We start from the raw sequence: 18,941 nt of genomic DNA on the forward strand, positions 1-18,941 counted from the left end.
ACTTATTTCATTAATTTTGGACTCATATGTCTACTTTTGGACTATTCCTTAAAATCCTTCCCAAATGAAAAGTTTACTTTTAAATGAAAATGTCATTCGAGAATCAAAAGTTTACTTTCTGGCACTATCATTTTCACATAATACATTTCAAAATATCTCTCTACAATGTTGTATAAATAATGCAAAAACTATTAAATCCTAAATTTTTATTTCTTGTTTATAAGAATCGTATTCTTAAATTAAAAAATCCAAGTTATTAGTTTAAATCCATGAAAAACCATGCTATTGAAGATTCACAACATTTTAAAAATGTATACATAAGAGACCTGCAAGACTCTTTTTACTTTCAATGTAGAAAACTATAACACTCTTGAATATTCAAGAAATTAAAAGGTTTATATAGACATGAGACATGATGGAAGACTCTTTTATACTCCAAAAAATAGCAATAGATAGGTTGCAATTTTACATTATCATATCATAAGTTTTACAACAAATATTGCACTGGATGAGTCTTTGTACAAAGGATCTCCAGTGGCCTTTTCAATAATTTTTCCTTTACAATGAGTTTAGTACAAATGGGCGATCCAAACATTTGCTTGTTTGAATGTCCTTTTCTATCATGATCATAGAAATGAGCAATCCAAACATTTGCTTGTTCAGAATGTCCTTTCTGTCATCACTTGTCGCTTGGGTGCCATCTTCATTCACTCTCATCTGACTACCACCACCACCTTCACTCTTTCTCAATATTTGAATGGTGTTATCATGGGCATTCTTCATTTGTGCTATCTCCTTCTACTTCCTCTTGGGTGAGCATCTTTATGAACTCTGTAATGTGCAAAATAATTGGTTGCGGTAATTTTATTTTGTCTTCTACATCATACCCCATGTGCTTCTTTGTTTTCTTTGACCTTGATTTCCAGGATACTATGATTGTCTCTGTGGAAAGTCTTGAAATTGCATCATGGTTTGGGACCCATTCCTTTTTTAGATAACTACTATACAATGAACTGTTATCTTGGTTCTCCTTCCTACCCCTTGGCTCATACCATACTGCTATAAATGTCGTAGCTCTCCCCCGGTCATCCATGCTCACATCAACTACTTTCGCAACCCAAAACTTCATGTCCTTATGTTCATCATCCAATGGTCGAACTACAACAAAACAATGGACGTCTATGTCTACTTGTGGCATAATCTCTCTCTTCTTGGGTCCAAAATGTGGATGTGGGAGCAGTGACTCAAACTCATTTTCAAAGAGACCACATGCTGGATGCAAGTCATTACCAACATTTGGCCAAAATAAAGGCCGTTCTGCCTTAATATCATCTTCTCGCATTTTTGCAAGGTCCTTTATCAATTTGTATGAAAGGTAGAATAAATCTCTTCCAATCATACATTCTCTCAACCATTGAGCTTATTGTTCCTTCCTTATGGCCACCAACTTGCCTCCCATCCATCGCCTCCATGTCCTTGTGTTTTAGTTCTCTTGAAACCATGCTAAATACCTAATCGATATCCTCATGTGTGTGCCCAACCAACAAAAACCCAACTTCAATCTCATTGAAGATTCTATGAGCGATTAGCATTGAGAAAAATCCAAAGAAGAGTACATTCTTATTCTCTCATCCGCAATTGTCTGCTTGTACTCTCAAAGTTGCTGGTAGGCGATCTTTTTCTGCATGTACATTGTGAATTGCCTTCATAACAGATGTTACAACTTGATTGCTATCATGTAGATGCAAGGAATCAATCCATATGTCTGCAAAAAACTTAAATCCGTGCACTAACACTCCACATAGATGTGTCTTTAAAAAGTATTTTCCTTGTAGCTTAGGTGGAGTGTTAACGAATCAAGGTAATGTTGTTGTATTTTGATCCATACCATCTACAATAACGCACATGTACTCATTTGGGTGAGAAATAGCTTGCTACTTCCAAACTGCATATTTTATTCTAGAATGTCAAACAAGTCCATGATGAAATTCTCTCTTTTTTTTGTAAGCTTCTTTTTGTTCTGGAGATGTTGCACTCTCAAGTGCTCGCTTTCGATCATCACGGTCGTTGCACTTTGACATTTTTTGCCTCTTTGGGATTTTAACATGTCCAAAGCTTTTTTTCCAAAGAGTATACAAAGTATGAAAAGATGCCGGTGCATGCCCTCTTTGCCTCTGTGTTTCTCCAATAGAGTTAAATACTTTTTTTTTGTCAAACCTATCAGAAGATGCATTTCTAATAGATGGGGTTGCGGTAAAGCATTTTCATAAATGTAATCTTTCAAAATTGGTGTTGCCGCAACTGTTGAGGCTCTTGTTTTGGGCCTTCCTATGTTTCCATGAATGTTAAATTTAACTACATACTTTGCTTTATTATCCAAATTCCAATATGTGCCATGTGATAATCCTGTAATAATGCGATATGAATTATTGCAAATACTTTTTCCATTTATAAGAGGCCTTATCTGTTGTCCTAAACTTCACCTTCTCTTATCATTTACAAGAAAGCAAGACAATCTTGTGAGTAGGTATTCATTTCTTCTGCTTCCTTTCCTTTGCCAGACATGTTCTCTACAACCCTTGATGTCATGTAAGTTAATGGATCACATACATATACGCTTACACCATGTAGATCGCATTGCTTTTAGCATAACATCTTCATTCATTATTCTTATTCTCTTTGGGTACTTTTCTGGATCTGCCTGGACTCGTTGTCGTTTCATGCATCTGTATGTCCATTTTGGGACCTTTTGTACATTCTTATTTGGATTTGTGTAGTTCTCCTTGATTTATTTGTCACGTTGTTTTCATGAGATGTTGCATCCTTGATCTTATCACTCTGACAGCCAGATACTAAATATTCCTTTATTGATGTCAACCTTGCTTTTGATACATTCGTCAAACCATTTGTAACATTAACTATTTCACAATCAAAGTCAAATACCGAATAGTCCTTTGTTGATCTCATCCCTACTTTTGATACAATAGTATCTAACCACTTATCACAATGGCATTAGAGTGTCCAGAATGATCTTCAAACCTCGGGGGGGTCACTCATCATATGTAACTCTATCACGTGAGTTCAACAAAAGGATATTTTTTATTTCTAAAATTTACAGAAATAAATATACATAAGGGACTATTTTAAATAGTTTTGGAAAAAAATTACAGATTTGTATAGAAAAGGGGTACATTTTATTAATGAAAAATTTTACAGATAAGGGATTTTAAATATAGGCCTTGAACGCACGTGATATAGAGGGTTTGTACATAGTGACCCCCCCGAGCTTCAAACTCATCTATTCCTGAGAGAACATCACTCATTGATGCACTTTCTATGGATTTCATAACTCCATAGTCAGTGGTGATAGAGTGTCCAGAATGATCTTCAAACTCATCTATTCCTGAGAGAACATCACTCATTGATGCACTTTCTATGGATTTCATAACTCCATAGTCTTGAAACTCCTCTACTCCAGAGAGAACATCACTCATGATACTATCGTGCATGATTTCCATAATTCCATAGTTACTTGGTTTGACTCCAAGAACTTTATCGGTATCCATGAAGCCATCCATGCTTGAAAATATATCACTTTTGACATCTTTGCCCAAGTTCTCAATGTGCATGAACTCATCCACCTCGGATAAGGCATCACTTGTGAAATATTTTTCTTTCTCGGTACCAATGAACTCATCGACTTCTAATAAGGCATCAGTGCTATAGTTGAGTGCATTGGAATCATTCATCTCTGAAGGAATAGATCTTGGTACATTGGCATATTCTTTCAATTCTTTGATGTTGTAGTATACATTATGTTTATCATTAAAAACCACATGCCGAGTCTTTCCAATCTTTAAAAATTGCATGCTCCATCTCAAATCCTTACCTACCTCATAGTAGGGACCACCATCCAATGACATTGAGTTATCATCCATACCATCATCAGTAACTTTTTGAATTCTCATCTGCACAGATGTCCAGTGTTCCACTTGTTCAAATTCCACGACTTGACCTTCTGCTACATTCTTATTTGCAAATGATAACATTTGTAAAATATCTCCCACTCTAAAATCCAAAGATATGCTTTTTGTATTCCTGATGACATGTGTTGGATAAGTCTCATCTCTGTCCCATGCAATAAATGCTTTGTTGGAAGTATTATAGGGCATAACATCTCCAAGGATTTCCATATCCCCACACTTATGCTTTAGCTCAACATGTGCACTAAGAATCCTTGATACAATAACCACCACCTTATCTTCGCCAAGACTTCTAAAGTGACAAATAGAGTTTGGATCACTTTCATGGATTATAGCAAATGCAACTACTTCTCTTTTGCAACATGAAATCACCTCCATCCCTAAAATAAATTTTGTAGCCATCTCCTTTGTGAGTTTCCTTTGCAAACAAGCTGTAACAACCATTATAAAGAACATTAGTCTCTTCCCAATAATCTACTTTAATAATTAATTAAAAATCTAGATCTTGTTAAAAAAATTAATCAAACCCTAAACCCTAAACCCTAAATCCTAACCCACAATCCCCGAACCCTGAATCCTAATTCGACCCTTGAAACCATAAACCCTAGTTCCTAAACCCTAAATCTTAAACCCTAACCCCTAATTTCTAAACCCTAAATTCTATACCCTAATCCCTAATTCCTAAATCCTTAAACCCTAAGCCCTAGATCCTAAACCCTAATTCCCAAACCTAAATCCTAAACCCCTAAATCCTAATCGGTAAACCCTAAACCCTAATCCCTAATCCCAAAATCCTAATCCCAAAACTCGAATTCCTAAACCCTAACCCCTAAACCCTAAACCCTAATACCTAAACCTAAATTCGTAAACCCTGATCCCTAAACCCTAACTCGTAATCCCTCATCCCTAAATAGTAAATGTTAATCTTGACTCTCTAAACCCTCAAACCTAGCAAATAAAACCTAATCCCTAATCTCTTAACCTAAAATCTAACTCCCAAACCCTAAACCCTAAACCCTAACCCCCAAACCCTAAACCCTAAATCCTAAACCCTAGCCCCCAAACCCTAAACCTAAACCCTACCCCCCAAAACCCAAACCACCAAACCCTAAACCCCAACCCCCAAACCCTTAACCCTAAACCCTAACCCTCAAACCCTGAACCCTAAACCCTAACCCTCAAACCCTGAACCCTAAACCCTAACCCCTAAACCCTAAACCCTATACCCCAAACCCTAAATCCAAACCACCAAACCCTAAACCCTAACTCACAAACCCTAAACCCTAACTCACCAAATCCCAAACCCTAAACCCAAACCACCAAATCCTAAACCTTAAACCCTATGAGTGGTTTTAGTAATATCATTTATTTAAGTAATATTTTTAATTAGAATTCATAACTAGGAGCGGAATTGATAGTAGGAATGTGGGAATGGGAGTGGGAGTTGGGAGGGTGGTAGTGGGAGAAAGGGAGAGTGGGAGTGTGGAAGTGGGAGTGGGAGTAAGAGAGGGGAGGTGGGCGTGGGAGTTGGAGAGGGAGTGGGATTGTGGGAGCTAGGGATGGGGGTGGGGGTGGGAGGATGGGAGTGGGAGTGGGAGAGGGAGTGGGAATGGGGGAGGTGGGGGTGGGGTGAGGGTGGGAGGATGGGAGTGGGAGTGGGAGGGGTGGGGTGGGAGGATGGGAATGGGAGAGGGAGTGGGAATGGGGGAGGTGGGGGTGGGAGTGGAAGGGGTGGGGTGGGAGGATGGGAGAGGGAGTGGGAATGGGGGAGGTGGGGGTGGGAGAATGGGCGTGGGAGTGGGAGAGGGAGTGGGAGGATGGGAATGGGAGGGGTGGGGTGGGAGGATAGGGGTGGGACAATGGGAGTGGGAGTGGGAATGGGGGGGGGAGGGGGGGGGTGGGAGGATGGGAGTGGGAGTGGGAGGATGGGAGTGGGAGTGAGAGGTGAATTTGGGAGGATGGGAGTGGGTGGGAGAATGGGAGTGGGAGTGGGAGACGGAGTGGGAATGGGGGAGGTGGGGGTGGGGTGAGGGTGGGAGGATGGGAGTGGGAGTGGGAGGGGTGGGGTGAGAGGATGGGAGTGGGAGAGGGAGTGGGAATGGGGGAGGTGGGGGTCTAGAATGGGCATGGAAGTGGGGGAGGTGGGGGTCGAGAATGGGCATGGAAGTGGGAGAGGGAGTGGGAATGGGGGAGGTGGGGGTCATGGGAGGATGGGAGTGGGAGGGGTGGAGGAGGGGTGGGGTGGGAGGATGGGGGTGGGAGTGGGAATGGGGTGGGAGGATAGAAGTGGGTGGGAGAGGGAGAGAAGATAATCTAATGGAGAGGCCAATGGGAGAGTAGATAATGATATAGAAGGACCAATGAGAGAGAAGCACTTAAAACCCTAGTTTTTCTTATATATACTCTCGTCCTCTCATTGTTTCTCTCATTTCAACAAGGAAGAGCAAGAGGAGAAGCAAAAAGAGGAGAAAGAGCAAAAGTAAGCACAAGCATAGATCTCAACTTTTTTCCAGGTACTTTTTTTTTAATTTGTATTCTTTGAAATTGTATTATAGAGAGAGAACTTAGAGAGAGAGAAAAGTGAAGGAGAGACTTTTAGAGAGAGATTATAAGAGAGAGAGTCTTGCTGCCTCAGCAGCAAAAGAGAGAGAGAGGGAGAGAGAGGAGAGACTTTTAGAGAGAGAGAGAAAGAGAGAGGAGAGACGTTTAGAGAGAGATAGGGTGAGAGGTAAAAGAGAGAGAGAGAGGGGAGGGCCGCGCGAGAGGAGAGAAAGAGAGAGAGGGGGCCCACAAGAGGAGAGAGAGAGAGAGAGGGAGGGAGAGAGCCGCAAGAGAGAGCGACGAGAGGGAGAGAGAGGAATCTGTCTCACTCAATTCAGTTCCTATCTCAGATGCTCAAAATTTCCCGACTAGTTCCTAATTGGAGTTAGTCCATTCATTCACATTCGGTTTCACACTCACAACAACCTTACCATTTACGCAACGATCAAGGTTTTTCAACTTTCAAGATGATTGAAAGTTGTATCGGTGGATAGGACAAATTACAATTGAATCAGTTAAGGGACTAGATAGAGCAGATTATATTTGTACCAATTGTGGGAGTTGACAGAGCATTTTACACTTATATCAGTTGCGGGAGTTGACAGAGCATTTTGCACTTATATCTAACAGACTTCAAATTTGTATTCGATTGTACTTTATTTCATTTTACACTATCCACGAGTTCATTGTAAATCCTTATTTTTTTTCACATTTATGCATGTGTCTAAGCCTTGTAAAGCCTTTTAGGCTATTCCCAAAGCATGAAATGGACACTTATACGATTGGGAAGAATAAAAACTTGAGGTGTATCAATGGGACTCATTGTACTTTTGATTTATCAAAGTAATTGTAGTTTGTCAAAGTACCTAAAATTTTTGTTATGCTTTAATATAGGATGGATCTTGAGGCTACAACATTTGTCAATGGTATGACACTAAAATACAATGGAAGAATTTATGCCCTAAAGGACTTCACAAACTGGACCGTTGTTGACACAACAAAGAAAGCATGGTTCTTGGTATTGAGTAAAGGAAATCTCATTCTAGTGATGACAAAGAGAGAGTTGAAGAAAGATGAGTGGGCATCAAATGTATCTTTCTCAAAGAGCAATTTGATTCAAGGGGGCACCTTATTAGGAATAAAAATTGAAAAAGATAGCAGTACAATGATGATTTACACAAAGTCAAGAATGAGCAATAGATTGTTTCTTCTTTCTAAGCAAGATGCAATGCACTTTGTGATGCCGCCGCCAAAAGCACCTAGATTTCCTGAATTGGTTCCTGCATTGGAGATCCTCCAACATGTATGGGAGGAATTTCCCATTGAGGAAGCAAGAAAAATGCAGTCAAAGATTATCCTTGAATACTTTCAGGGTGTCATTGAACAAGGTTCAACTTCATTGGAGGGACCTAAGATGCAAGAATCCACACATGAGAAAGGAAATGATGAGACACGCCATGTACCCAAATCATGCGCTTCTTGGATACGAGAAAGTACAAAACTGGAGAGAGCAAACTTCCAAAAAAGATCAACTGCAAAAAGACTTACTTGGATAAAGGTATGGAAGGTTCTTCTTTCTTTTTCAAAGTTGCTTCTTCTCCTTGTTCGTCCTCCTCTCCTTTAAGCTTAGAAGTAAGTGTGGGTTCCTTTCTCTTGAGTGTAAGCTTGGAAGTAAGTATGGGAGGCTCCCTCTTAAGCTTCGGAACTATGGATCTGCTAATAAAGAAGGAAGCAAGCCGCGCGAAGTTTAAGTAATGTGAAGAAAAGCAAAGCGAGTGGCGCGCCGAAAAGCAGGTTTAAAAGCCGCCTCTATAGTTGTGTCTAATAGTGCGTCTATAGGCACATCTAAATACACAGAGTAGACGTGCATTTAGACGCGCCGTTAGATGCAATGTTAGACGCGACTATAGATGCGGCAATAGATGCAACACAGAGTTTAAATTAAACATTTGAAGAAGAGCAAATTTGGTGGGTTGTTTGTTTGTAGGATGTCTCCATCTTCAACAAGTAGCTCCAGTGAGGATGAATCCCTCCGTATCCACCATCACGAAATGTGGTTGGAGCAAAAAATCAAATGTCTGTGTGATTGATGTCGAGGAAACATGTATCGTGCACGCAGGATTACACTCAATCATATCTCAAAGTATGGAGAATGGGATGTGACCATAAACAGGGTAAGGGTTTGTAAGTTAAGGTTGATTGAGATACCTATGGGTGTTCATATGTTTAAGTTATGATCCCGTTTTAATTTGATACAGGATGCAGTGCCACACCCGCATATGTTACCCTATGCCCGTCGTGAGGAGGCGAAGCATCGGTGATATGAGGTGGGATCTTCAGGAGGGACCGTTACGGATGCATGGAGTGATGGTGATAGTAGCCCTCCGCCATTACCTCATGAAGCCGTGGAGGAGGAGGTGTTTGATGATATGGTGCAGGATTTATATCTCCATCAAGGGAGGGATAATAGCATGGAGCAGGATGATCTTTTTACCGCAGCATCGACTCCACTATTTGAGGGGTGCACATTCTCTGTTCTACGTGCCTCCCTTGAGTTACTAAACTTGCAAACCATCTATGGATGGAGCAATGCAAGTTTGAATGCATTACTCAAGTAAGCTTTAAAGTCGATTTTGCAAACATGGTGAATTATGCTAGTGGGTCAATTACTCGAATGCTTTTCCTCATTTATGGTCTTCACGTGCAGGCTATTGTGTAAAATGCTTCCAAGGGAGAATAAACTACCGACCTCAAGAGATATGGCAAGGCAACATGTGACCTCTCTTGGAGGATTAGATTACAAGCGCATCCATGCATGTGTCAACCATTGCGTTTTGTTTCGCGGACTACATAAGGATGCAAGAGAGTGTCCTACTTGTGGAGAGGCAAGATATAGAGCAGATCTCAAAACCTTGGATGTGCCTCATAAGGTATTGCGACATTTTCCCATAATCCCTCGCATCCAACATATGTTTAAGTGCAAATCTACTCATGTCATGGCATTCCTCCCATCGATCAACCGATGGCAAGTGGAGAACTCCCACGGACTCTCCTGCGTGGAAGCATATTGAAGACACATGGCCAAGCTTCAAGGAAGAACCTAAGAGCTTGAGACTTGGATTGGGTATGGACGGTGTGAACCCATTTGGTCTCAAAAGCACGTCTTATAGTGTATGGCCAGTGGTATTGGTGAATTACAATCTTCCACCCTCTATGGCTATTAAGAAAGGACATGTCATGCTGTCCCTTCTAATTCCAGGGAAACATAAAGTCAAAAACCGTGATGTTTATTTGGAGCCTTTGATTGATGAGCTAGAGATACTTTGGAGAGGTATCGAGGTGCATGATGTGAGTAGGCCTCCCTCGTCATGAGACTTCAACTACAAAGCAGTCTTGATGTGGACGATGCATGACTTCCCAGGCTATGGCGAGTGTTCAGGTAAGCATTACATTTTTTAATTATGAATAGGCAAAGGATGTGGCACCCTAAACCCACCTTCCACTCTTAATTGCATCTATTGTTCAGGTCTCACTACATCGGGTTACCATGCATGTCCTGTTTGTGGTCCTTCGCTAGTTGCCTCACGGGCAGACGCATTGAATAAGGTCATCTATGAGAATCACCATCGATTTCTCCCACCTGATCATCCTAGATATGTTGCCCCTTGGAATGATATCCTCCCACAATCACTCACCGTGGAAGATTGGATGAGAATTTGGGACGATTCCACGACTCCTCCACCACTTGGCATGAGCCGGTAAGGGTTTGTAACTATTGGCTGGAAGTAAAGATTGGCTATATTGGTTGAAAGTAAAGATTGCATGCTAACACTTTATTTTGTTTAGATACTCCATCTTTTATCGTTTACCATATTGGTCCCACCTCAAGATCAATCACCTGCTTGATCCCATGCATATCTTCAAGAATGTGGCATCTACCATTTGGGAGCATTTGAATGGAACACGAGATTCGGCAGGCATAAGGGAGGATCTACGTACCATAGGGAGACTGTTGATTCTAGACTCCACGTCTCTGATGATGCCAAGGACATCCATGGTGGGTGGAAAGATGATAAATTAAGAGTGATAAACAAAGAATGTGCTTGTAGAAGGACTAGGATGGATGAAAGAAGGGAGTCTAATTATATTATTCTTGTCTTCAATCACTTTATTTCATAGATTTAAACCGATTCAAAATCTATCATCTCATGTGTCTCTCACATTTACGGCCTTTTATTTTTTACTTCACTCAATGGACAACTCACCTCTCTAAATTTATTAAATCGGTTTTACTTTTTTGAAAGTCTAATTTATTATATACAATAAATATCTTATGATGAGAATCTAATAATTATGTCATTCTTATGTTCCATCACTTTATTTTATAGATTTCAATGTACTCAAATTCTATCATCTCACATGTCTTGCATTACAGTCTTGCATCAGCAAGTCTAACTTATATTATATTAAAAAAATATCTCATGATGAGATTCTAATAATTATATCATTCTTGTGTTCCATCATTTTATTTTATAGATTTCAATGTACTGATCACTGTCTTACATGCCTCACATGTCTCGCATTACGGTCTTGCATCCCATCATTTTATTTTATAGATTTCAATGTACTCACTGTCTTACATGTCTCACATGTCTCACATTACGGTCTTGCATCTGTTACTTTAGATAATCTAGTCATCTCAGCCTCTACCAATTCTTTATTCTAAATCTTTCATCTCACATTATGAGTCTGCAGTTCTATAAATCCCCTAGTATTAGTTCGTCTTCTCTATCTCACCTGTAGTAAACACTTCTTCTACTTTGCTCTTCTTACCTTACTCCTCTCCTCAACCTTGCTCCTTCCATCTTGCCCGCAGCCTTACCTTCTCTTCTCAAGCATACTCCTTTCATCTTGCCTTACCTCCTCTAGTTACCTTCCTCACTCTCGTTACCTTCCTCCTCTCGTTTTTATGGATCTTTTTAAGGTAATCGATTCTGTCGAGCAAGCCATTAGTAGCATCAAAGTATGGATTGCCGAGAACCAAGGAAAGAGAGAGGAGAGAAAGTGAAATCCAACTCCATTAACCGAGTACGAGAAGGATGAATTTGCTTGTCAGAAGGGCTTAGAGAAGGAAGAGATAAATTGCAGTCATATAGGAGAGAGCTGATAGACTTTCAAAGTGAGATATCTTCACGTGTGGCTCGTTATGGAAGATTTCCACCCCAGGAAGTGCAAACCATTCGGAATAAACAAAATGTTATGCAGGAGAAAATTCATCAATCCTTACTTCTCTTCTATAATTTTAACTACATCGATGAGGATGAGATGAGCTCAGCTCTTGAATGGGTTGAATTTAGGCTAAAGTCTTGAAAAGAGAAAATTCATCAATCCTTACTTCTCTTCTATAATTTTAACTACATTGATGAGGATGAGATGAGCTCATCTCTTAAATGGGTTGAATTTAGGCTACAGTCTTGAAAATAGATTTGCCTTCCAATGAGAGGCTTATTGTAACTTTTGTTGTTTTTCAACACCTTTAAAAATATTGTGAGAGTTTGCTACTTTCACTTGTAACTTTTGAAAGTGTTTCCTAAACACTATTATAAATATTAAGAGAGTTTACAATTACTGAATCTTATTTTTTTGTGTAACTTATCTCAGGCTTATTGTAACTTTTGGTGTTTGTCAACACCTTTATAAATATGGTGAGAGTTTCTTTAATACTGTAACTTTTGAAGGTGCTTATTAACACCATTAAATATTAAGAGAGTTTACAACTACTGAATCTTATTTTTTCATGTAACTTATCTAGGCTGCATTAAATTTTATAATTTTAGTTTCATCTTCTTAAAAAATATATTAAAAAATGCTTGTTTTTATGTTTTTATATGTGCTTTGAAGATTGGGTTTTTCTTGAATTTTATCTGAAAACTAGTCCAAAAGTATATGTAAAAATGAATTTGTACATTGACAAGTCCAAAATTAATGAAATAATTTTGAAGGAGGAAAAAAGAAGAGAAAGAGTAAGCATAAGCATAGGCATAAGCATAAGCATAGGCATAGGCATAGGCATAAGCATAAGCATAGGCATAAGCATAGGCAAATACATATGCTTATGAAAGAGATTGAAAGAGGGGAAAGAGGGGGGGAAAGAGAGAGGAAAAGAGGAAAAGAGGAGAAGGAGAAGGAGAAGGAGAAGGAGAAGGAGAAGAAGACATATGCTCATGCATAAGCATAAGCATAAGAGAAGGAAGAGGAAAAAAGAACATAAGCATAAGAGAAAAGGAAAGAAAGCATATGCTTATGCTTATGCATGAGCATATAAGTATAAAAGAAAAAGAGAGAAAGCATAAGCTTGTGCTTATGCATGAGAATATGAGCATATGCTCATGCATAAGCATAAGCATAGACAAATACATATGCTTATGAAAAGAGATTGAAAGAGGGGAAAGGGGGGAAAGAGAGAGGAAAAGAGGAAAAGAGGCAAAGGAGAAGGAGAAGGAGACATATCCTCATGCATAAGCATAAGCATAAGAGAAGGAATAGGGAAAAAGAGCATAAGCATAAGAGAAAAGGAAACAAAGCATATGCTCATGCTTATGCATGAGCATATAAGCATAACATAAAAAGAGAGAAAGCATAAGAGAAAAGAAAACAAAGCATATCTCTCCTTCTCCTTCTCCTCTTACAAGCATAAAAGAGAGGAAAGAGGAGAAGGAGAAGGGAAAGAGAGAGGAAAAGAGGAAAAGAGGAGAAGGAGAAGGAGAAGGAGACATATGCTAATGCATAAGCATAAGCATAAGAGAAAGAAGAGGGAAAAAGATCATAAGCATAAGAGAAAAGGAAACAAAGCATATGCTGATGCTTATGCATGAGCATATAAGCATAAAAGAGAGAAAAGAGGAGAAGGAGAAGGAGAAGGAGAAGGAAAGAGGAGAAGGAGAAGGGGAAAGAGAGAGGAAAAGAGATTGAAAGAGGGGAAAAAGAAGAGGGAAAAACAGCATAAACATAAGAGAAGGAAGATGGGAAAAGAGATTGAAAGAGGGGAAAAAGAAGAGAAGGAAAGGAGGGAAAAAGAGATTGAAAGAGAGGAAAAAAGAAGAGGGGTAAAGAGATTGAAAGAGGGAAAAAAGAAGAGAAGGAAAGGAGAGAAAAAGAGATTGAAAGAGGGGGAAAAAGAGATTGAAAGAGGGGAAAAAGAAGAGGGAAAAAGAAGAGAAGGAAGAGGAGAAAAGAGGGAAAGAATAGGGAATAGGCGAAGAGAGGGTTCCTACGCCCATCATGTAGCTAGGGCTTGAGGCGCTAGCTGTAGGCCAATGCAAATAACAAAAATAACAAAAGGAAAAAAGAGGAAGCATTGTCTTACCTAGTCCCGCTTGGTGTTTTGTGGACTGGCCCTACAAAAGAGAGGAAACATACCATTTTTCAAATAACTAGTTAGAGGAGGGAGGAGTTTAAAGAAGCAACTTCTCAAATGGATTGGATTGAGGAGACAAGCATAAACCTACAAACACAGAGAGAGAATAAGCCTACAAACAAGGAGAAAGAGGAGGAAGAGAAATACAAAAAAGACTAGAATAGGTGAGTCTTCTTTCTTTCACAAAATCTCGTTTTTTGTCTTTAACCCTTGAAAATCAAGCATGAAAACTAGCACATAGCCTTAGCAATACAAGGACAAACATGCTTCAACACTCACAAAACGAAATCTCACCAAAAAACAAACCTACATTGCTTAAAGAGACTCACCTTCTTGAAAAATTTCTTTTCACACAAGCACAGAGGGAGAGGGTGGAGAGGGCACAACAACACAAAGCAACTATAGACGTGCTTGATAGACATGCAAAATAGCAGGCATATCTATAGGCGTTGCTTGAATAGAGAAATTATGGGGGCATCTAATAGCGCATCTAATAGCTCGTCTATTTGCACGTGTATTAAGACATCTATTAGTGCATCTACACTGAGAAAATACGGGCCCGTCTAACATTGCGTTTATCAGCGCGTCTTTTTATACGTGTATTAGCACATCTATTTGTGCATCTACACTGAGAATTAGACGCATATTTAGACGCTAAACAAAGAATACAAAAAGTGAGATTTTGATGTATATCACTGCTTTCCAAACATTGCTCATGATTACCAAAGCACATAATTTTAACAAAAACAACAATGCTTTTTTGCAAGCCCACATATACAAGAATTAAGTGAGGTGAGGAGAATGAGACAATATGTAAAATAGTTTTGCCAATATCAATGATGGGCTGTGACTCAATCTCATCCTCAATGAGATCAACCCTTGCCAAACTATTTACTTCAAAATCCAAACAAGTGTTTAGATCTACAAATACATTTAACCCATTACTACTTGTGCTACTCGTGCTCATCGAAATCAGCATCACCAATGGTAGGCTCATCCTCACAGGTAATGGCCTCAATATCTGTATCTCCTATCTCATGATCATCCTCCTCTCTCGTATCACGGTCATCATCACCTCCATGGCCATGATCATCCTCCATATGCCCCATATTAGTAAATGTACTATACATCTTTTTGGAACGTGGCATAATAGGTATGACATGCCGCCATCTATTATTATCCACCATTGGTTGATAGACAACCTAATTAAAACACAAATACAATCATGTTATTTTCCTTGCATCGAAGGTATCAAATATTTAAAAGCGATTATTTTTATATGTGTGCACAGTACCTGTTCACATTGTTGCGGTAGTACTAGTGTGTCCTTCCTACTTTGCCAAAACTTTGTGGACTCAATAGTTACAAAGCCACTTGCATGGTGTTTGATTGTTGCATTAGGGCCTCTTTCCACCACGTCCTTAAACCACTTTACATCCAAAACATACACAAAGAAGCGTCGAAAGTCAAGCTTAATAATATCTTGGATTATGCCACAATAATCATCCATGGCTCCATTGGCTCCCTCAAAGCTAGTAGTGACACTGCAATCTTATGTGTTTCTCTTATCATCAATCCGTTGTGTTCGAACATGCTTGCCCTCACACCATATAGCATTGAACATAGTACACTACACCAAGAAAAAATTAATCAAATAAGCAATCTAAATTATCGACAGATCCTAACTTATGCATAACATTCTATATACCGACCTTGCTCATGCATCCCCTAGCATACTCCCATTCTTCCATTGTGATATGCATCCCCTCGTCTTTCTCTGCTTTCTCCATTTCATCAAGTAGCCAATCCACATGAATATCCTTTGGAAGTGCTCTTAGATACTGAGGGTATGGCACACTAAACCCTAAACCCTAAACCCTAGCTCGAGCATTCTCAAGCGTGGTGGGATCTATTTCCTTTGAGCTCACATACCTAGAAGATGAAAAAGCACACCATATTAGCAATATGAACACCTTGCATGGAGCATTGATACACATCATATTTTGTATCATGTAAAGTACCTCACAAGCTTGCCCATCTTGTAAATACAATCTTTCACGTCCTTCGATGCACTACGAGAAATGCTAGTAGGTAGTATGAACTGAACCCACGAGGAGGTGGTTGATTAGTTCCTTATAATTATTCACTCACAAATTTGAAAGGAAAAAGATATTATGCACATAAAATACTTATTCGAGCATCTTGTGCCAATCATGAGATTTCAAGCCATATAATTGCTCTACAACTCTTTTCTTGCTCTTTGTAAAGGCTCCCTTCAAACACCTCATGCATCCAGTGGCAGTACGAATTGTAGTAATAGCGCGCTTCATCGCCGCCATCTCTAGCTTTGATAACCTCCACGGTGCACGAGGTAAAAGAACACACCCATTTGGTCTTTCTTGTGGCCAAGCTTTACGCATTCTCCTTGTGGTACGTAGATCCTCCCTTATGCCTACGGAATCTCGTGTCCCATTCAAATGCTCCCAAATGGTAGATGCCACATTCTTCAAGATATACATGGGATCAAGTAGGTGATTGATCTTGAGGTGGGACTAATATGGTAAACGATAAAAGATGGAGTATCTAAACAAAAGCTGGTGTTAGCGGGCAATCTTTATTTCTAGCCAATATAGCACACAATAGTTACAAACCCTTACCAGCTCATGCCAAGTTGTGGAGGAGTCGTGGAACCATCCCAAATTCTCATCCAATCTCTCACAGTGAGTGATTGTGGGAGGACTTCATTCCAAGGGGAAACATAACTAGCATGATCAAGTGGGAGAAATCGATGGTGATTCTCATAGATGACCTTATTCAATGCATCTACCCATGTGGCAACTAGCGAAGGACCACAAACAGGACATGCATGGTAACCCAAATGAGACCTGAACAATAGATGCAATTAAGAGTTGAAGGTGGGTTTAGGGTGCCACATCCTTTGCATATTCATAATTAGAAGTGCAATGCTTACCTGAACACTCGCCATAGCCTGGGAAGTCATGCATTGTCCACATCAAGACTGCTTTGCAGTTGAAGTCTCATGACGAGGGAGGCCTACTCACATCATGCACCTCGATACCTCTCCAAAGTATCTCTAGATCGTCAATCAAAGGCTCCAAATAAACATCAGGATTTTTGACTTTATTTTTCCCTAGAACTAGAATGGACATCATAACATGTCCTTTCTTAATAGCCATAGAGGGTGGAAGATTATAATTCACCAATATCACTGGCTATACACTGTAAGAGGTTCTTTTGAGACCAAATGGGTTCACACCGTCCATACCCAATCCAAGTCTCGAGCTCCTAGGTTCTTCCTTGAAGCTTGGCCATGTGTCTTCAATATGCTTCCACGTAGGAGAGTTTGCGGGAGTTCTCCACTTACCATCGGTTGATCGATGGGAGGAATGCCATGACATGAGCTCTGCAATGGATTTGCACTTGAACATATGTTGGATGCGACGGATTATGGGAAAATGTCACAGAACCTTACGAGGCACGTCCAAAGTTTTGAGATCTGCTCTATATCTTGCCTCTCCACAAGTAGGGCACTCTCTTGCATCCTTATGTAGTCCACGAACAAAATGCAATCGTTGACGCATGCATGGATGCACTTGTAATCGAATACTCCAAGAGAGGTCACATGTTGCCTTGCCATATCTCTTGAGCTTGGTAATTTATTCTCCCTTGGAAGCATTTTACACAATAGCCTGCACATGAAGACCATAAATGAGGAAAAGCATTTGAGTAATTGACCCACTAGCATGATTCACCATGTTTGCAAAATAGACTTTAAAGCTTACTTGAGTAATGCATTCAAACTTGCATTGCTCCATCCATAGATGGTTTGCAAGTTTAGTAACTCAAGGGAGGCACGTAGAATAGAGAATGTGCACCCCTCAAATAGTGGAGTCGATGTTGCGGTAGAAAGATTGTCCTGCTCCATGCTATCATCCCTCCCTGTGGATTGATGGACATATCCCGCACCATATCATCAAACACCTCCTCCTCCATGGCTTCATGAGGTAATGGTGGAGGGCTATTATCACCATCACTCCATGCATCTGTAACGGTCCCTCCTGAAGATCCCACCTCATATCACCGACGCTTCGCCTCCTCACAACAAGCATAGGGCAACATATGCGGGTGTGGCATTGCATCCTGTATCAAATTAAAATGGGATGATAACTCAAACATATGAACACCCAAAGGTATCTCAATCAACCTTAACTCTTTAACACTTACCATGTTTATGGTCGCATCCCATTCTCCATACTTTGAGATGTGATTGAGTGTAATCCTGCATGCACGATACATGTTTACTCGACATCGATCACACATACATTTGATTTTTTGCTCCAACCACATTTTACGATGGTGGATACGGAGGGATTCATCCTCACTGGAGCTACTTGTTGAAGATGAAGACATCCTACAAACAAATAACCCAAAAATATTTGCTTTTCTTCAAATATTTAATTTTAAAACTCTGTGGTGCGTCTAAAGGCACATCTAAAACCACGTCTGTCTGTTTTGTGGTACGCATCTATAGGCGCATCTAAAACCGTGTCTACTCTGTGTATTTAGACGGGAAATTACACGCGCTTATAGACACGGTTTTACACGCGATTATAGATGAAGTTTTCAAATCTACTTTTAGCGCACTTGCTTTGCTTTTCTTCACATAAGCTTTGCACGGCTTGCTTGCTTTGTTATTAATAGATCCACAGTCCGACACTTTAGAGGAAGGCACCCACACTTACTTTCAGGATTACGCTTAAGAGGAAGGCACCCACACTTACTTCTAGGCTTACAGGAGAAGAGGGTGAATAAGGAAGAGAAGCAACTTTAAAGAAGGACAAGAAGCTTCCATACCTCTATCCAAGGTAAGTCTCTTTACGGTTGATCTTCTTTGGAAGTTGCTCTCTTTGGATTTGTCCTTTGACGTATCCAAGAAACGAATGATTTTGGTATCAATGTTATGCTTTTGTGTCGGGCGC

This window comes from Dipteris shenzhenensis, chromosome 8, assembly GCF_047967505.1.
Source record: "Dipteris shenzhenensis isolate YYH24624 ecotype China chromosome 8, Dip_SZ_1.0, whole genome shotgun sequence".
Classification (NCBI taxonomy): domain Eukaryota; kingdom Viridiplantae; phylum Streptophyta; class Polypodiopsida; order Gleicheniales; family Dipteridaceae; genus Dipteris; species Dipteris shenzhenensis.